The sequence below is a fragment of the Anser cygnoides genome, chromosome 14 (assembly GCF_040182565.1).
Source record: "Anser cygnoides isolate HZ-2024a breed goose chromosome 14, Taihu_goose_T2T_genome, whole genome shotgun sequence".
NCBI classification, from domain to species: Eukaryota; Metazoa; Chordata; class Aves; order Anseriformes; family Anatidae; genus Anser; species Anser cygnoides.
Window position 1 is genome coordinate 18,357,740 of NC_089886.1, and position 27,285 is coordinate 18,385,024.

Below are 27,285 nucleotides of genomic sequence, written 5' to 3' on the forward strand. Positions count from 1 at the left end.
CAGAAAGCATTTATGAAGAACAGATAAATAGAATGAATTGTGCTAATCAACAGAGAACATGGGCTGTATAGTCAGTACACAATTGTTATCTAGTACCTGTGGGAAATATTGGCTATTTACAACTCTGGTTTATAAAACTATAACTATAAGAACTGTTGCCTGTTAGAGATCGAGTGAGTTCTTCACATAGGAAGGGAAAGCTGCTGAATCAGAACATGCCCTTAGAACCAGTCCCAGTGTTGCATCCTGCTAATCTGGAGCAAAATTGTAGTAATTCCCCAAACTTCTCTCTGTAACCTTTGTTTCTGCAAAACCTCACACTCTTTTAGTCATCTGTAGCCAGCCTTTGCAGGCACAAAGGAAGAAGTTGCTAAACTACATCAGTGAGTAAGGTAAAAGATAGTGTGCACCTAGGAAGTTTCAAAAACAACATTTTGAATTGCTGATGTGGTCAATGAAAACACTGCTTACCACCAAGGTTCAGAGAGCTATTGCTCTGCTGTGTTAATGGTTCCTTTACGCTGTTCAAAGACCTCAGTACCTTGCCCTGGGAAAGTCCACTGTAAAAGGGCCAAGCAGAGGCAATGTTGGGAGCAGAGACTGGAAGTCAAAGGAAGATGTGAACTGAGATGGGAAATGAGTGTTACTGAGATGAGCTATTCTGCTGCTCATGGCTACCAGGAACTGTAGCTTCCAGTAAAACAGCATCAAGCTTTCTTTCATTTCACAGTTACCCCTCATAGAGCCTCCCATTGACCCCAGGAAGAAGGGCGCCTCTTTGCCCCTCATAATTGCCTTTCATGACCTCAGTAAAGGATTAATTCTGTAACATATTTAGTGCAGAGTGGAATATTCATGAATGAGAGTATTTTAGCAGGTTTTCCTCCTTTCCTTTCAAATGTAGCTGAATGACTATTTTACACAAAATCCCTCCAACGATCTCTGGCAGAGATGTAGCCTTTTCTAGCCAGCACCTCTACTGCTGATTGTCTTTTTCTCCAATAATTCTAGCTAAGAACACTTGCGATGTCTGTTAGACACCACTGCAGCCAAGTGAAATAACTCTTCCCATTTGGCCAGTAGGAATATTTTAGTTGGGTTTCTAGTTGTCTGTTGTCTTGCAGTCTGGTGACATATTGCAGAGGACAGCATGAGAAAAATCAGACATCAATCTTTCACATTTACTGTTAAGCGTGTGTTCAGTTTTTAGCAATCTCTTGTCCAGAAATCTATGGCATTTGGCAGTGTGGTTGATTCGCTCCATGTTATGAATGGAAATCACAGCATTACCCACCCTTTGCAATTGCTTAGGAGTACCTATTGTTTTATGTTATAGGGCTTGCAAAGTTATTTGGAATCATGCACTAAATGATGCAGGGTGACCATTTGTATCTAGAGTCTCACTGTCTGGGACCAGAAAGAATTTTTTGAAAAACAAAATGTGGTGCATTTAATCATTAGCTTTAAAGGAAGGTGGCAGATTTGTGCTTAGCAGATCTATCTTATGGGGCAAAAGCAGTATGGTCTTTTTAAGGTTTCCTTTTGTTGTCTTCCACAGATATGCATAAACATTTTAAAACTGTCAGATAGACCAATTTGCCTTGTTTCTCTCCAATTTTTGCTCTGTTTATTTGGGCTTCATTTTTTTTTTTTTGGACAATTGTTTAACATTTTGACAAGATTTTTTTTTTAATTATTTTTTTTTAAGTTCCCCAAAGGAGCAGGTTGGCCTTTATTTTCAGCTAATTAAAAAAAAATCCTCAGCAGAAAAGCAACCTCAAAGCAATGATGTGTTTGTCTAACAGCCCAGAATCAAGTGTTCTGTCCCAGGGACAGTACACCTGAAATGTCATTTGTGGTAGACACTGCTAGCACTGAACACTACTCCAGACCCCTGTGAGACCCCCTCCTAGGAGACATGTCCTTTCTGCCACTTCTGGCATGACAAGTCTCTGTTGCATGCAGCACCTGTAAAACAAATTTGCAGATCTGAGCCACTTTAGTCATAAGGTGAAAGCAAATACCTGAGTATAGGCTTATTAGCAGCTATAAATAAAGGTACTAGAAAGATGATTCACTGGTCATTGCTAGCTATTGCTGTAAGTGCTCAATGTAGAAAATAACTTGAAAAGAAAGATTTATTTGTGTGAGATGGGATTAAGTTAAAAAAAATGAAGTGATTACTGGAATCTTACTGGATTCATACTAAGAAAAATGCAGACTATGAAGATCTTAAATGTAAGATCTTTTCTGGTTTCATGTTTCTATGTTGGACAACTGGAAATATAACTAGATATTTTGTTTCTGAATAAACAAATTCTGACTGCAATTTCTCTTAGTTTCAATACAATCCACACCCTTTTATGTGTGATGTCATTCTCAACATTTTAAGTGGTTGCCCAGACGCTGTTGTTCCTTGTGAGCTGAGGCCATTTCTATTCACTGGAAAGCCTTGATAGTTTTCGCTGTTACTTCTCATGGCTTTCATTGTTGTTATTTATTTCTGTAGTAACAAAGAAAAAACAACATAAAACTTACCAAGCAAATACAATAAGGAGCCACTTCTGCAGAAGGATCTTGCCCTAAAATTAGAAGCAACTTGAAAAAAGTGTAATATAAACAGTAGGGGAAAATAAGAAAATGTCTCAAAACGAGGCGTGAGAGGCTTGAGGGGAACTTCCTTTGCTATATAATGATAAAATAATAGGAAAATACAAAGAATTTATGTATGCTATGATGTTTTCTATTTGTCAAACAATCTGACCCACCCATCTTAGAGTTTTCCATTTTCATGTCTAAGTTAATCAAAAATCCCCAGAAGCCATTCAAAAGCAGTATCACATCAACTTTTATTTTAGGTCAGTTATAATTTCTTAATTTGTAAGGAAGCCATATACTCCTGAGCAACCTTCAGTTTGCTATGAGCATGTTAGTAGGCAGCCCAGCAGCTCCGTGCTATGAGAGAAAATTTCATCTCCACGCAGCTCTATCCATCCCATTAGCTTATTTTCCCTTCACTGTCCACACCACTATAGGAATTAATTACAGGCAATGAGTCAGTGTAGTGTACTGAGTGTTAATGGTTACTAACAATTGAAAGATAATGACTTGATGAGGATTCTACATTACTGAGCATGATGAATACCTACATGATTTACACAGAGATATGGCACTATCCTACCTTGAGACCAGTAGGCTGTATGGAAGGAGATCCTTGCAAAATGAAAGAACTCAACCCTTTTCCTTCTACTGTTGATTTATGCATTTATGACTGTTACGTGCCTTATTTGTGGAACTACTGTGTGCTAATTCACTGGACAAAACATTATCCAAAACAATTAGTAGATCAGTTTTAGCTGGACTCCTCTGTTACATTAACTAGAAACTCTGGGCATTCACCATAGTATTTGTGAGATGGATACAGAGCTAATTTGACAAAATATCGTGTCAAAAGAAATGGCCAAGAATGAGCTACAGGAGCTCTTCAGGAATCAGTGTGGGAACTGTCTTGTACTGTTTTTATTTGTAATTGTACTAGAAAAATGAGGAGTGGTCTCATGAAGTTTGCTGATGGCACACATGTAACAGGCACTGCCAGCCTAGAAGAGGCCTGGCTGAGATGCCACACAGAGCAAGCTCTGCCTGACTTTCATCTGCTCTACTGAATATAAGGATACAATTTAGGAACACATTATTTCATTTCACCACCTGAGAAGGCACCAGAAGCTTGATCACGCTGAACAATTTCCTATTAAATGAGAGCTTTGCTAGCCCTTTAATAAGCTAGACAAAGAGAGATCAATTCCAGATTCACCAATGCTTTTACACAATCAGGCAGAAGTAACTAACAAAGTTAGAGATGACTGTAAAAAGTTCAGTGTCAATACTATATGTTGTGTACTCTGGGAAAACTTCACCAGCCAGAAAAAAAAATATTTTCTTATTATAGAAGAATCATGTCTAAATAAAACTCTAAAAATCTGCTTACCTCAAAAATGTCTCTGTTTTTGGCGTGAATTTTTGTTCATTATTCCTGTTCCATGTATTTTGATATAGTTTAGGTGGTAGGGAGTGCATATACAAATGTAATTATCAGCTTTTGGTTTTTGCTTTACATCAACATATGCAAGAGCAGAATTTGTGTTGTGTAGTTCATTGTTTGATATCATTCAGAACAAAAGAGAGTAGAAGATAGACAAAGAATGAGGAGAATAAGTTAGAGAGACTGCTATCTTAAACAAATAGTTGAAATAAGGTATAAAACTGCAGCACACTCATAATCATAGGGCGCCTAGTAATCCATTAAGTTTTTCTTTTCTATATTTTAAACCCTTTGGTGATATTTAGATTTGGGACTTTATTCTGATTCCACACTGAGTATGGATGATAATTGCATGTTCATGTCTGGAGTAAATTAATGGTAAATTAATGGTATTGCTGAAGTCAGGTCATCTCCTAGGAGCTCCTAGTTAATTTCTGGTTTCTCTCCTGGGAGATTATTAAGAATTCTGTAGTAAAATTTTGCACTTAGTATCAAAGTTTTGCCAGTACTTACATGAGTTTACCACTATCTTCTTATTATATTGGAAAACTGTCTTAGCAGAAACAAAGTTCTCCATTAGCAGAAAGGTCTTTTGATAAGAAAACTGACAGTAACTCTTCAAACCAACTAAGTTAAATAAACAAAAGGACTTCTGTTGCAAAAGAATTATAGGTGCATTGATAGCAGGAATTCTGGTGACAAAGTCTTCTCAATTAGCAGCATCGAGTCATTTTTTGCCATTCTAACATGTCATTAAAAGTTTCTAGATTGGAGCATATCACTATTATAGTGATAATAGATACCTATTCCAGCAGAGGCAAAGTTTTATTTAGTTCATGGAAATCCTTAGAAAATTGGGTATGCATGTCTCTTTCTGGTGACATCTAATTTATGGGAGATAACATGGAGCCTGACAATACAAAATGAGCTCACAGTATGTGACTGCTCACATTCTGGATGACCTTCATTTGCAGAAGTAATCATTCACTAACTTGTGTTATTTATTTTCTTCCCTGGGCATGGGAGCTTAGTGGGCTATTTTATATATATAGTCTACATATGTATCTATATCTATATATATAAACTGGAAACGTAACCTACAGCTTTGGAGACCCCTACAGCTTTTGGAGACTTTTTCTGAACAGAGAACAAACCCTCATGGGCTTCTAAAGGTTTCTTTAGTTGTTTCATAAAATCACTTTGTATTCCTATGCAGTGCCTTCACCTAAAGTACTGGGTAATGTACCATTAAAAAAGACATAAAATGACCCACTGTGCCTCTCTTTGCCCATTTTTAGACCTGAATTTTAGTTTCATAGTAGGTTAGTAACTTCCTGAAGCTCGTCAGTCCCTGCCTGAACCTTGCTTCCCAGCCCTTGCGGAAGCTAGGGCTCCAGACCTCTGCCCATTTAAAGACCTTTGTGAGAACAGGAATTAGACACAAGTAGTGTTTATAAAATGTTCTTCATTTTAAAAATATTCTACCAGGAGGTAGAACAGAGTTAGTAACAGACATTAGGCCTTCTTTTAGTTCTTTGCTCTTACACTCCTGCACAAAATGGCACTCACTGAGGGAGATGCGGCCGCACCTCCCTGCACAGACAGCTCTGAGTCCCAGTCACAAAACTTCTGGTGTGCAGCGAGGGTGTGAATGCTGCCTGAAGAAAGAGGTTTTACTTCAGCCTGCATTTTGAAAACGTGTTACACATGCATTTAATCTCTTTGCCATTAATTCTGGCATAGTAGCTGTGTGGCCTTAAGACTACATTTTGTGATATCTAATTCATTGCCATAAAATTTAAAGTGATGATACTGTTCATATTAAATTATGACCTCTGTGCAAAGGACTATAAAAATATAGTTCTAGTAGCAGTCTCAAAAAGAACACCCCATCCTGAGCCCTGCTCTGAGTGAATGTACCCAGATCATAACTTACAATTCAGTTTAATGATCTTCAATCTATGGTAAAATACATAATAAACCTTTCATAATGATCCTTAATGAGTATGCCCTAAGTCCTCACTCCTCCCAATGCGCTTTATACCTTCCTCTATTTAATTTCATCTTGCTAATTTAGAACTATTTATCAACATCTATTTGAAATCTGATCCTGTCTTTCAAAGTGCTTTAACTCCTCTCACATTGGTATATATAACCTGCACATTTTTAAGCATGGTCTTTTGTAAATATATCTGCATCCATTTTAAGTGGGAACATTCCCCAGAACTTGTCTTGGGACAGATACTGCAGCACTTGAAATGTCAGCCTAGTTTGCTAGCAAATCATTGATAATTGTGATTTGAGTGCTGTTTTGCTTCCAGTACTACAGTGAGTACTTTTAGCTTCTTGTTTTACAAATACACTTAATAGACTTGTTAGACTTGTCAAATTCATGTCAGATGCATTTTTTACTTCCTCCTTATTTCTCTTTGCCTCAGAAATTGTGTTTGTTAGCATCTTTCATATCTTGCAGCTTGAGATCACTAATTTCTGTGGGTCTCTATTTTCCCTTTTCAAGATAATTATTATTCTTGACATTCGGTAGCCTTCTGGACCATGCCTTTGTTCTGTATATATCTTCTAGGATGGTACAAATATGGTTTTGCTAGTCCCTCTAGTAGCCTACATTGAAGTCCCTGCTACACTGCTGAAGTGAATATATCTTTATTCATGAGTTTGCTTTCTATTTTTGTACTTTTCCTTTCGACACATGAAGTCCCCCAGTGCTGCCATACTGGCTTATTGTGATACCTCTTCAGTATGCTTCTGCTAGTGCAGCTGGGCACCTCTGACTCAAGGTCATTGGCTTGGTCATTGCTCTTTCATCCCAACTCTTTTGAGCAAGTCAAAGGTAGGACACTGCAAAGGTGTCTGGGTCCTTTCTCTGCCCTATATTGTTAGCATCCTCCAGCAAACAGTCAGAAGAAAAACAGTAAGAAAACATGGATTTTTTTTTTCCATGTAAGTAAAGTGTTTGTTTTTAAGGTACTCAGAACAGTAGAAGAATGATCAGTGCCTGCATGCTACATATTGCTGACAAACTCATCTATTTCCTCTCTTAAAACTCAAGTTACCTTGGTGTTTTCAGCTTCAAGATGCATCTGTGAACGAGAAGTAAAGCATCTTTTACATTCTCAATTAGTGACCTGGTGGAAAAAAAAAAAAACAAAAAACAAAAACCACCAACACATTGATCTTAGTTTTTAAAACGCACAAAAGATAGAAAACACTTCATATCTGTGCATAAAATGTGTAAAATAAAGATGTATTGTTACAAAATGGATTAGCACACATTGGCACCATGTCTTCATCTGCACAAGTCAAAAAGTTAAGTTTGCTTCACAAATGCTGAGGCCTAACCAATATGCCCTAAATTGTATTGCAAAAAAGAATCAACAAAACTTTTCTGTATGATGAGGAATAACACTGAACAGTTTCATATCTCTGAGAACTGTGAGCACCATTAAGGTGTACTTTAAGTGCAGCACTGCACCGACAGATAAAGTTTAAGGAGTTAAAACATTTTAGTATTACACAAGAGTCCATGTTATATAGCTGAGACAGTGTTTCTGTGCCTAGGCTTTGTGATTTACGTGATCCTTTGTAATTAAAATTTTAGTTTAGTTGAATGTTTGGTAAATTTTAAGGGGCAGTTATTTATTGACTATTATTTCCTAGCATTGTGACATTCATATCCGTATACTACTGCTGTTCCTTCTCTCTTTGTGTACAACTTACATGCAGTCAAAAATTTCTCTTATCAACTACTGTTGAAGGACAATTCAGAAAGGCAGAGGGAAGAGATTATACTGATGATGTGCAATTAAAAGGAAAAAAACAGTACCATTTATATATCTCCAAGAACCGCCTCCTGTAATTAAGAGTTTGGATGCTCTTTGAAGCAGCAGCTATGCCTTGAGATTTCCCAAAGCATTTTACATGCATTTTGTGACAGTTTCTGTATTGTGCTGAACATTGACTCCTTATCATAATAAACATTTAGCAGGCAGATTTTTTTATACAAATTTGTTTTCTGCTGTGCAGTCTATTTTGGAGTTGATGTATGAAGCATTTAGGAAGACAGATTATTTTTTATGAGTTTTACTGCCTCAACATTGCCAAAAAGGGAGGAAAATTAGTCTTCCTTTCCCCAAATAAGCTGAACACATGTCAGCAATACCATAAGGGGAATAAGTGAGCTCAAACCAACATTCATCATTATTGTTTTGTTTTGTTCACCTAAAATCCTGATTTGCAGCCTGTATGATGAAGAGATTTTTTGTGACTATTTGCCAGTCTAATATTTGAAGAATTTTTATGTGTATTGATCAAATTCAGGTTTCAAAACATTTCCAGTTTTACATAATTTTATTAAGCAGAAAATGTATTTTGGCCTATGTTTTTTTGTTTGTTTACGTACTGTGCTGTTTTGTTTGGTATTGAGTCTCTTGGAAGACTTTGAAGAAACTTCTCCAGCAATTTTTGAGTTCTGCGACATATTTTCTTTTTCTTTTTTCCTTTTAATTTTTTTCCACTTTTTGAATGCTTCCATTTCTATGGAACTTCCAGTGGTCCAGTCATTAACTGGATAAAGCTGAGAGTACTTATAATTAGCTTTACACATGCTGTAGATGTTGCCAAGAATGTGAGTTTGCTTCTGAGAACATTTAGTACCTCTGAGATGTGCATTTGTTAAGTCTTTACTTTTTTTTTCTTTTATTTTCTTTTTCTTTTTCTTTTTTTTCATAAGAGTATGTTAAGTCAGCGCTTTTTAAAATGGATATTGTGATCAAGAATCAGTTTAAAGAACAATATGGGGAATTTCTACCAGCCCCTTTGGGCTCTTAGGTCATGCAGATGATGGAGGGAAATAAGAGAAATCTAGGCTAGTCAAGGCCACGTGAAATTCTCTGAAATGAAGTCTGAGCTGTATATGGGTTGTATCACAGTGGGACCTGGGATGCCAGTGTGGGCACACACACCAGGCTCCTTTTCGTGGCTGGCAGAGGCAGCTGCAGCTAAGAATGACAGTAATTGTGGATTTATAAGCAGGCTCAGGTCTGCTGGTAGACTGTTCTTTATTAGGCACAGTACTGGGATTTATTCTTTAGAGCAGCTATCATTTTTCACACTTTTCTTGCAAGTACATACTCTTTACTGTAAGGTGGTTTAAGTGCTTAGGCTGCATTAAGGCCCAGATTTGGATCTCTCTCACATTGGAGCAAATGAGTTCCAAAAGAGTAAATGGAATAATACTATGAAAATAGTTTTAGAAGCAGAATCAGCACTCATCAGCTAAGGTGTATTAAAAGTTTATGGGTCAGTAATGGAAGTGTGGATCAGCAGCGTTTCACTGAAGATAATGAATCAACTGTGAGTTGGACTGGCTGAAGAGTTGGCCCTAGGTCACGCAAAAGTTCGATATATCCATATTCTGCCTGAAGAATTTACAGTGCTTTGAAGCTTTATACTGTGAAGGATTTTACGTGGTTTAGCAGTAAGTGCTTTTTCACCATGAATATCTGCAGTGGTTTGAAAGTTCATGACTTCTTCAAGTATCTAAACTTGCTTTAATGTGCTCCATGTTTCAGAAATTTTTTACTTTAAAAAAATATATATTTTTTGTTTGTTTTGAAAGCAGAAGAATGTGAATGAGAAAATACTTCATCATAACAATCTTGACATGTGTCAAATCCACTCAGGATTTGAACAAGTCAAGGTTTCAGTGGCTGTGATCATCCGGCAATATTGAACAATGTTCTTGTCTACTCTTGCTTTTCTTGTGGCACTGTCAGTAGTGTGAAATATACCATGGAGGTCACGCTGTATAAAACTAAAGAGCATCTAAAAGCACCATCTACTTATTAATTCTTTATTCAGGAAAAAAATATGGGAAAACTCTGTTAAATGTCATAATTTATTGATCTCATTGCAGTCGTAAGATTTTAAATATTACTATGCTATTCCCTGTATGTATGTTTTAGGAAAGTGTAGGTTGACCAAATAGTTCATTTAAGTATATATAATTTACTGTAATTAGGCTAAGTCTGTTATAAGTATATTTTAAAAGAGAATTTGGACCATGTTTTATATCTGGCGAGACTGAATTAATGTGTTGTGATGTGTCTGAATGTGACAGAAATCAATACAGTCCTGTACAATGGGGCCAGTGCAAGACTTTGAGAACTTCTGGGAGCTGTTCAACATTGGCAGTCTTTACTGTAGGCTATATGTATGTTATTTTCACTTACAGCTTCATCTACCAGTCTGCTAAGTCTCTGTGGAAAGAGCGAGCAGAAAGAGGCAGAGGCAGAAGGGACTCAGTAGTCAGGAAATGTTATTCCTTGAGCCTGCCTTCACAGGCTATGAAATCTTCTGAGATGGAGATACAGAGAAATGATGGTCTGAATGTGACATAAGAAACAATATAAGGAAATATGTTTCCTACTTCTATCCCTAGTGCTTATCAATGTATTTTCTAGAGTACCATTTACTGAAAACAATATTTAAAGACCAAAAAGGGAAGCAAATACAAACTAATGCATATCAACAAATTAATCATAATAAGTGTTTTCAAATTATACTATACACGGTACAATATAAGCAGGGGACTTCTTCAATCCCGTAGACAGTAACGCATGAGATATGTGCCTAAGGGTGACTGGTTATACCCCTGCTTCCATGTGCTAGGAGGAGCCATACCATCATAAAGCCCTTATGTGCTTCAGCTGTAAGATATCATACCTTTCATTGTTAAATAGCTGCTTTGTAGCTACATACTGCAAAAGTATTTTTTTCTGCAAAGAACTACAAGGCAATGCATAGTTGAAAAAGATGTTATTTCTTGCCCTAAGTTTCACTACACTGATGGTTAAAGGATGTTAAAGGGATGTTTAAAGATGATATCTAGGTGGCTGCTATTTAGAAATACCAATTAACTTTGAAACCAAAAACTACTTATTTAGCCAAAAATAGCTTTCTTCTTTATGTACACACATCAGTTTATTTGATAAATGCGACATAAAGGCTGCATTGGTGACAGCCAAAATTAAGGAGGATTTAAAAATTTTGGCTTATGATAAGTCATAGGATCAGGTCACTGCTGAGTTCCCAAAGGGTGCCAAGTAGAAGGGACTTTGGCCAGAATTGGCAGTGTTTTCCTTCCAGACCCACCACTTTTTTTTTTTTTTTTTTTTTTTTTAAGGATGCTTTTATGTAGTCAAACTGTGCTGTAGAAGGAGGTGAAAGAGAAGAGCCTGCGTGTACAGCTCAGCTCATACAGTGGCCAGTTGGCTTGCTACGCTGCCAGACAGCAAGCAGTAATGGTGCAGCGCGGGCGTGATTCCTGCTGCTGGGCTGCAGGGTAGTGCCCTGACCCCAGGGCCAGAGCCGGCAGAGCCTGCAGCGCTTCTCTTCTGGAAGCCTAACACACAGAGAGCAAGTCCCATCTTATTTTCCCAGAAGTACTTGTAAACATTTAGGAAGCCAAGGGTTGAGGGCCATGTCCCTAAGGTTGCTGCACAACTTGCAGGTGTTTTTGTAAACCTGGAAGTGGACACCACATTACACTTGGATTGTCTGCACATTTTGTAATTATGGGTAATCAGATAAATTACATGTTAATACATGTAAGAAATAAAGGCAGGATATACTGTCTGTATAAATAACTACACACTTGAAAAAGGACTATGTTTGAAGATAAATTTAGGCCCAAACTGAAAAGGGGCCCTGAACACGGTGACACTGAGTTCTGCAGTAGACCTAAATCCTGGCTTCGTGTTGTGCACATTCCTGTTTCCCTACACACAATATTCACTCCTGACTGCTAAGCCCAAACCCCAACGTGTTGACTGGGGCACTACCTAAAACCAGCTTGGAGAACAGTTCACAAATCTTTTGGGGGAGCTTGTTACAAGGAGGAGGGCTTGTTAGCTGCCCCTCAAGGCTTTGGCTCCTCCGATTCCCAGCACAGCCAGCTGCAGGGAAAGGCTGGGTTCAAAGGTACTGCTCCAATCCATTCCTCACCCTGTCATGAGTACTTTTCTCTGAGCTGCAAGGAGAAAATACCATTTGGGACTGCTCTGTCATTTTGAACTTTGGAGGCTGGTGAGAGTGACTGGGGACAGGCTGTGAAACCACCCTGCAAATGGGAAGGGTTGGCCTGGGCCTGTCATTAACTTCACCAGTTTTTAAAACCAGTTGCACCCTGTCCTTTTAAATACAGCTTGGAAAGGGAGCTCTGTGGAGACAGTCCTCCTCCGCATAACACTTATCAGGAGGAAATATTGGGATTCACTTCCTTCCCCTATATCTATATTGAATATAGATTCAAATCTCTTTGTCTCAGAGATTATCCTATATTTAGCCAGCTGTTACAGTTATACTTAATTTACTTTAGCTATTATTAAAAGCTATTTATTATTTATTTATTATTAAAAGCTATTTAGCTATTATTAAAGCTGCAGAGAGAATAGTGCCCTACAGATTAGGAAGAACACAGACTTTGATGCAGCCACCTACTTTCTTTGCAATAACGATGGCAGAAAAAAAATGCTTTAGTGCTAGAAGTCTTCAGCACATTCTGTATGCTTCTCCCTATAGTACTTCAGTACTCACAGTATAGCTGTATATTGCAAGGTTGGCCTCAAAAATGTGACAGCAAGTCTCTCAAATCAGACGCTGCACAATAGCTTCTCTCACACACCCAGCAGGGCTTTCTCACATTTTTGGAGCTGTACCATGACTTCTTTCCTGTTCCAAATTCAACGCTGCAGACCATGCGGTCAGGCTGGTCTGTGAATGGAGCTGAAGAAGTGATAACATGCTGCAGCTGGTGACTTGCCACTTAGCAGACATAATTCTTACTAAAGGAACATCACTAAAATTTACATTCTTCCCACGCATCTCATCCAGGGTGTCAAGTTTTGTTCAGAAAAACAGAAGCAACTTCAGGGATCTGCACTGTACGCTGTAGGACCTAGATGGCGCGCAGCACCATGTAGTTAAGCCAAAAAGCCTTTTTTCTACCTCAGACTGTAATTATAGATCTTCTCTTGGTATTCGTAGTATTCTTAGTCAGACAGTGCTACTTCAGTCAGAGCAGCCAGGCTCGGAGTGCTAATTAAACCCATGTGATGGGTTGCAAGGCCAGGCTATCCGGTCAAGTGCTGTGTCATTTTTTTGGGGGGGGATGGGAAATGCAATAAAGCTGTAAGTATTGATCACCATAGATAAGCCTTGAATGGTCTCAGTGCAGACCAAGGAGAAGGCAGACACCATGCATATGCCACAGCAGCAGATACGGGAAGACATTTGAGAACTAACATTAACTCTGTTACTTATTCTCCAGTCACACGCCAAAGTAGGCAGACTGTCAGCACGACTAAAAGCTGCTCCTGTGCTTTTGCTATAACCTCAGGCAACCTTCCCTGGCCCAGGTTAACAGCAAAATTATATTCAGATCAGACATATTGAGTAAGAACAGCTGATGAGAGAGCATCAGCACCTGAATGAGATCCTGGGTTATCTCTGGTGGCAAGATGTGTATCTACATGGAGGAACCTGAAGATCTCAGACACACTTTCTTGTTTATTGGTAGAGTAAGAGGAGAGACCAGGGAAGACTCTCTGCTTGCCATACAAATTAATACTTTTATCGTCAAGAACGTGAACAGGCAGAGGGCTGAGAAACCTCATGAAAATTTTAGTGCAGTTGATTCTATGCGCTTTCTGCTGCTGGTCAGACATGTAGGACTGTTTTGGAGGGGAGGGGACACATCTTTCAGAGAAAAGAAATAGGGGAGACAGAGAGCAGGAGCAACCAAAATCAGTGATAAGGTTTCGTAAGCAGATATAATAGGTTAACTTGATTTCAAATCATTGTGATCAACCAAGTCATCAAAATCACTACAAAGAAAATGGTCATAAAGGTCAGTATGGCTACTATAAGATCAGTGCAACAAGAAATGGTGCTGAGATGCAGCAATGGTGCTAGCCACACCAGCTTTTGTTAAATTAACTAAAATGGTCTGCAAAACTTCCTAACCACTGTCTTGCAGGATTTGGCTGGTTATGTTGTTACAGACCTTCAAAGATTAAATAAAAAGGACTGAGAAATCCTCAACACAGGCATAACTCTATGGCTTCTGTGGAGGAAGGCAGAAGGGGGAGTGGAGGAGAGAGTGAAAAATGCTTTTTCACCTCTCTATGATTTTTGTAATGTTTCCTGGCATTCCAGTGATTTATAGGAATGGCAACAATCATCAGGAATTGGCAACAGTACAGGGGGAGTAAGCTGATGAAAGATGAAATTAATAGCAGTCGTATATGCTTAAGGGATCAATGATGTATTGGTGCTATTTCTTTTTCAATGTCATATGCTCTGTTAGTGCAGTAGGTCAAATGATATCTAAAGACACTGACCTATAATCTACTCTGTTTCCTCAATGCCTTGCTAATATTTTATTGAGGACTTGACTATGCTGCAGCTTAAAACAGAACTTTCCCAAGTGCAGGAAAAAGATACAAAAGACAATTTCTGGTGCTTTGTACAGAGAAAAAGAGGCTGCTGGATTTAATCATTACTCATAATCCTCTCAGATCAGTGGAGCTCAAAACAGCAGTGAGAGAAAATGTCAGAGACCTTGCCTTGGTAAATGATTACAGTCGTCACGTTATAGCGTGTGAACCCACAGATCCAGCCCCTTCCCTTCACACTCCCGTTACCCGTTGGAGGAAGGGACCATGGACCATGGCAGAAGAAAGTGCCACAGGCTCCAGACAGGGGTCGGTATTGGTGCTGCTTAACACTAAATGATGATGATTGCTCTGCTACATGGTTCCATGCATTTCTAGAGCATTTTTAGTGCAGGAGAATCCACTCGCCTTGTCAAATTGGAGTAATTGCTTCTATGGGGTTATTGTCCTTCTTGCCAAAGAACTGTGCTTGGTTTTGGATCCTTCTCCTGCCTGATGGGCTGCATATGCTGTCTGATTCCCTTCCCTGGCCAGTCAGCTACTCCTGCTGTCTGATCCAGCCCTGCTGCTGTCAGATCCTGTTATTTTTATAATCAATTGCTTTCTTTCCTATTCTGTTTATGATATGGTGTTTTCTATTCCTATTGCCTGGTCTTGGGGCTCTCACATCATTTCTTGCTGCCTAATTTCAATGTTGCCTAATACTGCAGCTGCCCCATCGTTACATTTGCTGAGTTGTTACTGTCTAAGCGAGCAGCTGCATGGCCTCCTGTTTCCAAGTTCCAGCTGTCTGATCAGCTGATTTTGCCAAGATAGCCTGCCATGGTCTAATCCTATTGTCTGGCTCAGTAACTGTAGGACCAGTTCTTTTGCACAGATCTTCCGGTTGTTTGATTATATATTTCATATGTCATCCCGTTAATACTCTATTTTCAGGTTGTTCCAAGTATCTGGGTATCTTCCTCTCACTCCTTTTTGCCTTTCTTGTATTTAATTTCAGTATGCCCTGATCACACTTCATTTCTCCAATGAATTCCTATTTTCTTTCTGATTTCTTATCAGCTGCTCCTTAGCATCTATTTTTATTCTCACAGCTTCTGCTAGTCAAAGATTCTGATGTGTGAGCTGCTATTCTTGCAGCCCCATGTCTTCCACCATCAATATAATCATCCCTATTGTCTGCTGCTTCTGCTGTCCAATCAGCAGTGATTTATTTTTTTTTTTTCTTTTGTACAGGCCTCCTATGATTTGATCAGTACTTTCTGCTACATGATTGCTCCTGGTTATCATTCCTACCAGTTAATCATCACAAGGAACTCTCTTGCTCAGTCTTGGATAATTATCTGCTCTTGCTGTTTTGGTGACTGTTTCTCCAGCCCACAGGGAGGACTTAAAACAATTGTTGGAAGCACATGTTTAGGGTATATGCTGCAATAATGATAATGCTGGACTTTGAGGGATTAGTTCCTGGAGTTAAATATATAAATGGGCACTGTTAGCTAAAAGCTTTGCAGATAGCTGAATTTCACTGTGCAATTGTCAATGCAAAAGTTTCCATCCTTTCCCTTCGGTTTTTCATGTTTTTCCCTTTCACACATTCCTTTGTGTATGTAGTAAATACATAATGGTTCTTCATTAAGCAAAATCATGTACATCAAAGGTATGACTTTCATCTAGCAACGCATGTTTCCGTCTATGTACTTACCCACCCAACATAGCTAGACTGATTCCTGGTTCACTGCTGTATTATAATATAAAATAATAGGACAATACTCAACTGATGTAAATTATCATTGTTGGTTGACTTCAGTGGACCCCAATAATTAGACAGCTCATACTCTCTGGAGGAGAAGATGGATGCTGTGACTAAAGAGCACTGTCTCCTATTGCTGGCTGAGAAAAACAGATTGATTATCTTTGCTTTCCAGAAGAGGATTAGGCATTAGTTGAGGAGAACAAAAGCACGTTATAGACTTACTAAGAGCTTTAAAAGATATCAGACAGAGAGAAGCATTTTTCACAGCCATGCAGAAATGTGTGAAGTTCGATAAAGGGGCAAGCTACCTTTCCTTCCTAAAAGATTTCTTTCCCTGCATATATATGAGGAGAATGGCTGTGGTTACATTTTGTGCTTTACCTCTCAAGGTTTTGACTGCCTGGCTTACAACGCTGATTTGTTATTGGAAAGTTAAAACCAACTTGAATTGCTAAATTTGCCCTTTTCTTGTCCCGTATCAAACCGGTATGTCATAATCTGTCTCATCTTGTAGCTGCTTAGAGAAAAATTCTCTTCTGGTCCAAAACCAACAAAGGCCTGCACTACAAGAAAACATAAATCACAGGGCTTTGTCTTAGGTAAAATCAAAGGAATTTATTTTTCCTGTTAGACCCTGCTGAACAAATGATAGCTAATACTTTTTCTGTTATTAGATTATTTTTTTTTCTGAAAAAGAACAGTCTGTCAGAAATTTCAAAGTTTTTCTTATGCCACTGACACAAAATAGTGCTTTAACTCAAATTGTTTGGAAATGCTTTATTGCAAAAAATGAACCCACTGTAAAGATTGATTTCTATGTTGATCTTATTAAATATTTTAAAATTCTTTGCAACTGAATTGCTCTTTGCAAGTTCTGCAAAGAAAAAATCTTACTGGGAAGCCTGTACCTAATTGAGAAGGGAACCATGGAGGAAAGGTGAGAAAACTCAAATAAAACAGTTTCATTATAGATAACCAAGACCTAAAGATGATGCCACTTCTAGCAATAATTAAAAAAAAATAAAAATATCTTGCACTAAATCTGTGCAAACAGAAAGGAATGGTAGGGGTCAGATAGGTCTTTGCTGTAGTTTGGTACAAGTTTTCTTTCCCACAGAAGGAGAGACCTTCAGTTCATATGATGGCTTGGCCTTATCTTTACTTTTGGAATGCTCTGTTAATACTTTTGCTGTGGTATGTCCTTCTTTGCTCTTGCCAGTCAGGTTTAGGCTGAGTCATCCATAGCTTAATATTAATGCTTTTCACCAGGGAGGGCCTATTCTCCTCTTTCATCTAGATCATGCACGTTTCATTGTGGAAGGCTTTTAGTCAGTTCATGTTCAGCTTCCAGTTGCATAAAATGTGAGTGTTTGGCTCTTAAACAGAGAATATTCTACGATTTGTTTACACCTTAGCCAGTGGCATTAGTACTTTACAATTTTAATGTCCCTGTAGGCCAAGCACTGGAAAGGGTTGAGGCTAAATTGTCAATGCGATATTCTCTTTCCATATCTGCAAAACATATTTTTAATTATTCTTTTTTCCCTTTTGCTTTGATCACGTACACACCTTTTCAGTACTTCCCTTTCTCTTTTCCCTCTGTTTTGGACCATCTTTTCCCTGCCTACAGTAAAATCAATGAAAATGTCCAACTATCTTCGTCTACAGACTTTTTTTTTTTTTTTTGATCAAAGCCTAAGGATTTTTTTTTCTGCTCTGCAATAAAGATAATACAATGAAATCATCTTGGTATAAAACACTTCATCTTGGTATAAAATTAGATTATAGTTTTTTTGCAAGGTTTTTTTAAACAGACTGGACAAAATATGTAGAAATGTCATGCTGCTGCTTACTGACATTAAAATAATGAATGGCCTCAATTGCAGGAAAACCATAGAGCAAAATATGCTTTCAACATCTCATCTTAAAAAATAAATAAATAAATAAATAAAAAACAAAAGACCAAACCTCGGTATCATTTATCAAAAGGCACAGAAGTTTTCACTTGAGATTATGGTATTTTAATGGTTTGTATGAAAAATTGTTCTTTGTTTTGGACTCTGTAGTGTCCAGGGTAAGAAGAAGTAGTTAGAACTTTTCTGAATTTGGACAAATTTTCAAAGCTTTCTGTGTAGGAAGCAAGAAGTATTCTTCTTGACGATTTCCTTAACATTTTCAATACTTCAGGAAAGGGAACTAGGATTAAGTGACCTACATCTGTTGAAAATAACTCACCCTTGAAGGATGCAACGATCAGAGTTAGCAGGTTTTGCAGTGGGAGGGCCGATGAAACAGCTTCCCAAAGTACCTTCCAGAGCCATTTTTTTATGATTGTCTTCAAACTGAGGAAGAATTATGAAATTTTAGAGAGAGCTATTCAATTGTCAGATAGTCTCCCAACTGCTCACATATTTACCCAAATCTTTCTGATTTATTAAATCTGGAAAAATAGAAATATGTAAAAACAGGCAGAAATTTACTTTATGCCACATATATGTCCAAATTTGGAGAAATATTTGAATTTAGTTTTTTTGTTGTTGTTGTTTTTGTTTCCCCAATGCATTGAATAAAAGCATTAACTATAGCAACAGGAGCTGTACAGCACTGTGAAAGTTGTTGTTTTTTTTAAGGAAAAATATTTGTAAATATAAAATATGACTTTGTATTATTAGTATCTTTTCATATTGAAGCAGTAGCAAAACTAAATATTCTTCATTTATAGAATCCTTAACAGTAGAAAAGAATGCCACTCCATGCTTGTTTTATCATTCCCTAGCACCGACTTTGGCTGTGACAACTACACTAAATATTGCATCCACTTACACAGATAGCCTTCAAATATGTACCTTAAATTCCAAAGCATACTACAGCAGGAAATCCAACTTCTCCATCCACTGTAATCTCAGTAGATTATAGACTCTTCTTCGATTCTTCTTGATACTCTTTTCTTATCAGTACATCTCTATTTAATTGAATTACTTCTGTCTGTCTTTCCATGTATACAGACATTTATTTAAGTGCACTGACATTATAGATTAATGACAATTCTTGTATAGTATTTGCCTAAGGTAGAAATCAAGATTTTTCAAGATCAGCATTTCCAGGGACTGGGTGTTAAATTCTCATTGTAAAAAACTTTAAAGTGTTTTGATTTTTCTTGTACTTGACATTCATTCTAAAAAAACGTAAAACGGAAAACCAAGATGAATGATTGCATGGGTCTCTCTTTCCTGCTCAGTCTGCAGATGTTCAACAGTCTTTGGACTTCACACCCATAATTTTACAATCATGATTTTTATGACTCTTCAGGTAAAGATGAATATTTCAAATGTTAAATTTAATGGAGTATGATCTAATTAAGAACAACAGTTCAGATTGTACATCTAGAATCTGGGTAAAATAAACCAGGTGTTAAAGTCCAACAAAGGATGCAGAGAATGCAATGAACTGAACCGTGTAGTTCCTTAAGATTATAAAATAAATGAAAAATCATCTTCTACAGATTTCTTCAAACACATAAAAAGCATTTGAAATTCCAAACAGAACTACAAAAAGCATTTCAGATCTGACTGTGCCTGCAAGTCTCTGTATTTCTCATTATCTCTTTCAATTCTTGTTAGACTATTTGAAAGCATGGGGAGCACTCACAACAGGATGCTGTCTGCTAATACTGCTGATAGTTATGAACACAGAATGCATTCATAGAAGATTTCAGAGTCTTTCATTGATCAGCACTATACTTATTATTATAAATTCAGCATTCTGAACAAATCCACTTCTTGTTATACCTACCTGGGCATTCATTTTTCATTAGATTAAAAAAATAGTGTAATTCATATAGTATGATGATAATGTTTGAGCTTTGAAGTTGCTTCATGAGCCTGATCCAGGGCTATGATCTGATCGTGAGAATGGCGGATTTTTCCTTTGGCTTCACTGGTTTATTTAAAAGATTGATGGACCACCATAGACTTAGCACTACCTCTTCTAACAGCCAATAAGATATTAATTAATCAGGAGAGGAGAACAATATTTATCTGCTTAGGAGAATATCTTGAAGCAACTATTTTCCATTAGAGAAGACATATACTTGTATAAAAAAAATAAAATGTTATTTATATTTAATGATCAATTTACAATTTAATAAAGCCAGTGAGCCAAATACTGATCTCATTTATTCCATACTAATTAGGAATGGATACAATTAAGTCACTATAATAATCCAGAAAAAATGTTCCTTATGCATTTCAGAGGAAACATTTGTTGGAATGTACCTTTAAATTTGTAAATCAGTTTCTGATAGGCTTATTAAGTCTTACTATGTCTAAATCTTTGCCTAATACCCACAGAAGTCACAATAGAAAGTAATGATGAGGATTTATTGAGCTCATTAATAATTACAAACACTTAGCAGGATAAGAAGGTGAAAAGAAATACAGATTTCTTTTGAGACTCTTCATGCTAAGTTCCTTATGAACAAGAAGAAAAAAAAAAAAGCAAACACCTCCATTTTCTTCTCTTTCTTTCTTTTTTATTTCTTTTTTATTTAACAGCTAATTCAAAGTGAGGCTGTTAATTAACACCCAGAGTACAATCTTTAGTTACTGGATTAATTACAGAAGACTTGCTGTGGGTTTTCAATTCTCTTGGGATATTTTTAAATCTGGTGGGCAGTAATACTGCCATCTGTTTTGTGAGCTGATGGTTAGTTTACTGAAATCATTAAAATCTTGAAAACTACATTGCCTGCTATCAAGGTTCATAAATAGGTGCTTTTTTAAAAGTTAAATCTGCTTATACTCTGCTGTTCACATGTGAAACAACATTCAGTGTACCTCCCACACCTGTCATGAGGAAACAGCTGGTTTGGGAAGGCAAAATGAAAAACCTGCCTATCTAGATCACATAAAATTTTCAGATAGCTAAATGAAAGGTACAGCTGTAGATCTTCATGTTACAGAAACTTTCCAGCAAATACAGTCTTTCAAATAGAAGTCTTTAAATACAGCTTTTCTAAAAAAGTCATCAATTTGCATCTGATGCTGGAAAAATTGATCAGAACTTCTTGTTGCTGTTCAACTCAGCATTCTCTGTAGCCTGAGAGGCTCATCTAAATTCATGTCTCTGTATAAATAAAATCAATCTGACTGGGATTACTGTTGAAAACATACTTATCAAGAATTGCCCTAAGGGGGAAAAATACCTTAACTTGGACTAATTGTAGATTACTCAGTCCTCTCTCATTCTGAAATAGAAGTATTTTCATTTCTTTTTAAAACCCTATTGCATGAGATTGTTTTCCATCTGCATTGCTGGCAGGAACCTGACAGACTTGTAGAGATCCAGATCCTTTCCAGGCAAATTTGTATGTAGCGTTTAATTTAGCATTTGCAATCAATAGAATTGTCAAAATCTGGCCCTTTAAGTACAGTTAGTTCAAACTATGTGTTTCTTGGTTTGGGATCCTTCATCTTTCTATTTCATATCATGTACTTTTCAGTGATCTCAGTGCTCTCCTATTTTTTCATCTTAGGATACATGCCTACATATTAACATGTCATGAAGGTATTGTTTCCTTCTTACTTCAACCAAAATCATATATGGTTTATGTGAAAGAATAAATTCTCTCTTTTTTTTTTTTTTTGAGAAAGAAGATCTTTTGAAAGTCTTGTAAAGACCCTAAAGTTAAACCATAATGTTATGTTTCATAGTTTATTCATGTCTATGACTTACTGTATCAGTGTCTGTCGGTCTGGAAAACAAATTGATATTTACACATAGAAAAAGCAAAAAGGCAAAAACGCACTAGGTTATTCTATAGTCCCAGGAATGGCTGATCCTGGGAGAACCGACCAAAGGGAGAAAGACATGTAGGAATAACAGGCCATGCCTCAACATTTTCAGCCTGGTTGGAAGATTCAGTATTTCCTGAGATAATAGGGATATCTCTAGGAATCAATAAAGGCTAAGAAAAATAATGAGGCTGAGAAAAATATAATATTAAGTTCTGTAATCATATGCGTTTTTAATGTGCCTGTTACTTAAAATAACAGTTTTTACTTGCATCACACTTGAAAGAAATATGCCTTCCGTACTGATAAATAAGAGGAAGTAAATCAATCACAAACTGCTCGGTACTGTAGCGGGTACTAAGCAGCTGTCTTACAGCCTCAGCCCAATATGGTGTTTTCAGATTCCACTTGAAGGAACAACTCAGAATGAAATGTATCTTTTCTGGTGAATTATATTTCAGTACCACTGCTGCAGTATGAACATACTTTCCCACCTTCAGTAGAGAAAGATCTCTGAGGCTGTGTTATACCAGCTGGTGTGCTCAGTGCCCACTGACATGATGGAGAGAACTGCTGGTGAAAACAGCTTGACTGTACATGAAGAAAAGAGAAAGGAAAGTGGTTTTTGTTTTCTCTCTCTGCTCTGTCACTGTTTTAAGATTAATTTCAGGTCTGACCTTCAAATGCTTAGATACCAAAAGCACATGTATTTTAGATGTTGTTTGGGCAGAGTAAGACAGTTCCTCTGGGGAAAGCAATTTCCCCAAAATAAAACTCCTGAATGTACTGATTACCATTGAATCTGGTCCTTCCCCTCTTCTGCATAAAAAGCCAACCTTACTTTTCCTGTGGCAATTTCACCTAGTGTATGTATATGTGCTGGTAATAGCAGCAGCCCGTGAACTCGCTAGAAAGTATTCTCGTGCAATTGCACCATTGACTAATACGTAAAGATAAAGACTGACCAGCAAATATTTGTTCTTTAATGAGTTTTCTTCTAAACTGTCAGGTAGAAATTATAAAAGTTAGAAATTGTGTAGCAGGAGTTAAGCTATCAATTTAACACACATTAATGCAAGTACTGTACAAGAATTCGTATAGCTAATTGTATTTGCATATCTGATAAACACTAGAGATACCTTCTCAGGAAGACAATTCTGCAACTAAACTCTTTATGCATATTATTTCTGTCCTGAAACCATGAAAACCATGAAATATGCACTGCTCCCATAGCCACCCACCACAACACTGACTCTGAAAGGTCCTAGAATAGTTTGATTTCACTGAAATCATAGAAGCATTGTTGCTAAAACAACCTTTTACCTGTAATTTACAAACTTCTGAGCTCTAACACACACATCCCGTAATGGAAAACACGCACTTCTTCCTTGTAAACTCTCATTTACTTAGTGAAATGGTAGTATACTAATTTCACTATTATTTCCAAAATCTGAATACTCATACAATAAATGTTTGTTTATGTCTCCTCAAGTCCTAATTGACTTAAGTTTTGATGACTCACTGTCTCAGTGTGGAGAACAAGAACTTGGTGCAGCGAGATGCTGCCTTGCCAGGACAATGCGCATCGTTGCCCTCTCCCAGCTCAGACGAGGAACTGTACATCCGCAGTGCAGTTTTGTCATCGTAGAGTCAGTTCTCCAAACAACAGTGAACTCAGAGCTTGAAGCAATGGTTTAAGACCCCTTTTCTTTTATTGATCTTGCTACCCTTCCTTTATTTTATTTTATTTTATTTTATTTTATTTTATTTTATTTTATTTTATTTTATTTTATTTATTTTATTTTATTTTATTTTATTTTATTTTATTTTATTTTATTTTATTTATTTTTTAATTTTGACTCTGTGTTTGGTGATTTCCTTTTTATCCCTGAAGGACAAATCATTGATGGGCTGGATGGAGTAGCAAGAGAAGAAGTTGGAAGATGTCTTTCAGTTATTGTACAGAAAATGACTGGCCTAGTGCTAGTGCTGTCCTGAGGAGTTTTTTGAAAAAAAATAATTTAATACCCTGAGTGTCAGGCTGGAGAATGTTAGAGAATCTCTTCCTATGAAAACTTTTTTTGGAAATCAATACATAGCCATGACACGTTTTCTTTTCTCTATCACTTAATTAAACTTTTCCAACTGATTCTAGTCATTTAAAAAATTGCATGTTTATTCTTTTCTCCATGTCTTCTCCCAGCCCATTTGTGATGTCTGCTTTGTCAACCTTTTCTTTTTAAAATTTTCAGCTGTGATGTACAGCAACATTACTAATATTTCCTCAGATTTTAACTTTTGGAGTTACTGCTGCCCTGTGTGAAAGTATCCTTAGATGAGATACTATCACTTTGAGCTGTCTTTTGAGAGGCTGCTAGTGTTGGAAGGGAAGCATTTTATGGGATTAAGCAGAGAATCAATAGGATAAACATCTCTTTAGCTAGCATGTTTATTTTTATTTCCTGATCATATCTCTCTTTTTGAGAATTGCCTGTGGCAGTAAAAATGAAGCTCTAAGATTAATGTTCCAGCTGCTCTATAAACATTTTGCAAGGGTAAATTATAAAATAATAAGGAAATCACTGGTCTTTCCTTAGAATCTCAAAGTAGCATCCATGTTAGGAACAGTTAGTTTGGAACTCAACAGCATAAAGTCTACCTATGAAAAAGAAACAAATATAATATATTTGAAATTTAGATGGAGATTAGTCTTTGTGAAGTTTTGAATACAAACCATTCTGGATAAATCTGAGAAGCAGGATTATATTTAGTTAGTTGTTTTGGTAGATGGGTGCCTTCCATTCAGCACAAGTCAAGCGTTGGGGAAATTTTCTTTGAGGTCTTTGGGAGTCACCTTGAGTAAGGAAGAAGTGAGAGGTGAATCGTCCTTTAACTCCCTCTGTAGGGATACATAAGTAAATATCGTATCAGGTTTTTTAACCCATTTTTTTATTAGCAGGTTTTCTCCACAACAGAACTTTAATCCACAGGAAACAGTGTCTTCCTTTATCTGTATCTCTAAATCCCTAAGTGTTTTCCTAAAATGTTATTCTAGAGTATTGGGCCTGATTTGCTCTCCATGGGAACTGTTCCGGAATTTCAGAATAGCTGAAGAATAATAATGTAAACGTCAGCTTCTCTACATAGCCAGGACTGTATGACTTTCACAGAAATACTGAAGCAGCTATTTACATTATTTTTCTTTACACGTGCTGGCTTCTATGCTTTCTGGAAATACTGGAACTATTTCTTTAGTTCATAAATGTTTAGGAGACCTGATTGGTCTTTAAAAAAAGAGAGAAAACCCACTAGGATGTGACTGCATTTTTAATGTTTCTGCAACTTCTGTTGAAGGTCGTAAAGATTAGTGCCTGGGGGTTTAAACTTCCTTGAAGTTCTCCCTTATATTTGGTCTGAAAATCAGATTAAACCTATATGAAAGTATCAATATTTCTCATAAATTATATTAAATAATAACATTTAAATAAGTGTTTACTGTAAGGGTTGTTGTATAACATTACATGAAAAAGAAATGTTAATAGAAGAAGATCTTGTGGAAAGAGGTTAACATAGATAAAGACACAAAGTCTGAGCTCTCCACATATGACAACAATATGTAAGTAGAATGCTAAGTCCAGAACTTGGGCTTGCTCTTTGGTCTAGATGAGTACTTTTCATGCTGAGCAATTGTGTTTTAATAACTCCAAAAACCCTATCAGTGTATCTGTATCTTATCCAGACACCATAATGTGTGTTCCGAAGAATATAAGATTATACTTATTGTAAAACTTATGGGATAGAATTTATGGGGAGAAACATAATTCTTGAACATCAGGCCTCAATTTAGTATGCTATGTTGAAATTATTCACCTTAAGGTGGTGTATAGATCCCAAACACAGGGGAATTATGTAATTTTTCATTTTTATGAAGTCAGAAAGATTCTGAAGCCAAAGCCATGCAGGGAGAAATAGACTTGAGAGCTGCTACAAAAGCTACTAATTTCTTAGTGCACGGCAGAGAATCATAGTACTCTGTTTTATTTCAACCTTTTTCTTAGTGGCCTTCTCAAGATTCCTTATGAAGCAAAGTGTGTGTGGGTGGGCGTCCCAGGGTTTTTATGGTTCAACTTTTTTTTACTATGTGCAGAATATATACTTTTTCATTTGTCAAGCCATGAGTCCATTGAGTCCTTTTCTTGCCTACAACTGCTTAGTGTTAGAGAAGCCAAACAATTCCAAACAAACAATTTATTGGTTTGCTTTATTTGCCCTGTACATAAAAATGTCTCGCATTATTTATATTTATTCAGTGAAAAATTCTGTATGAGCCAGACTGAGCCAGTGGGTTACTTACAAATTCAGTGTTCATTATGTATGATCTTATGCTTGAGCTGTTGTAATGGGTCACCTGAGTCACACTGTTCCGGTTTTATTGTTTCATTTCCATGATTGGATGCCATAAACTGTATATGTTGCTCTTCCAAGAATGAGTTTTGTTAGGGGACTCGTTCTATTATCCATACTCAGTAAAATCTGCTACTCCAACTGCACTAGCAGGCAGTTATACCTGTGCCAGGGACTCCATGACGGAGTCAAGATGCATTAAATTAGGTAGAGAAATGCTCAAATAACTGATCAGCTTTTAGCCTAAATTTGGTTCGCATGCTTTGGCTAAAATACCACTGAGAGTTGTCCAGCAAGGAATGATTTGAAACTAATCAGATCCATATCCCTAAACCGCCTCATGTCAAACTATCACAAAGGGTGTCAAAATTGGCCCCTTTATGATTATATCCTGCATAAAGGACACTGGACAGCAATACTGCTACAGCCAGAACCAGGCTGGCTCCCAAGAGTCAACAGGACTTGCACACATTTTCAATGTGGAGGCTTAGTGATCACTTTTCATACATAAACATGGCTTTTGTTTGAATTTGGCTATTGCAAGTGTTTCCTTATATGATGAAAATAATGCATTGCTCTTGTTTTCTTTTTGTCCCAAATTGTGATCAAGAGTCCTTGGTATCATTTGTAAATATCTCATGAGTCAGAATGAACACTAGGTTGAACTAAAAGTTTTTTAAAGTTACAGAATCCATTTTGGAAATGTTAGTCCAGTTCATTATGCGTATATATCTATATGAATATATAAATGTATACATATATATAGAGAAAACTAGAAGATGTTGCACTTTGCTTTCCATACATCAATATGCTTAA

The 27,285-nt window shown here is 37.0% G+C and overlaps 1 protein-coding gene across 18 annotated transcripts in view; it reads left to right on the top strand.

Moving 5' to 3' along the window:
• LOC136786400 (protein FAM210B, mitochondrial-like) overlaps positions 1-27,285 on the top strand; it is a 324,869-nt gene that overhangs the window by 282,892 nt on the left and 14,692 nt on the right. The window contains exon 1 of one of the 18 annotated variants that reach the window (XR_010824972.1): positions 12,906-14,826. The exons of the other annotated variants lie outside the window; for them this stretch is intronic. The gene's annotated coding sequence lies outside the window, so the exon portion shown is untranslated. Of the gene's footprint in view, positions 1-12,905; positions 14,827-27,285 lie in introns of those variants that run through there. 18 annotated transcript variants of the gene reach the window in all.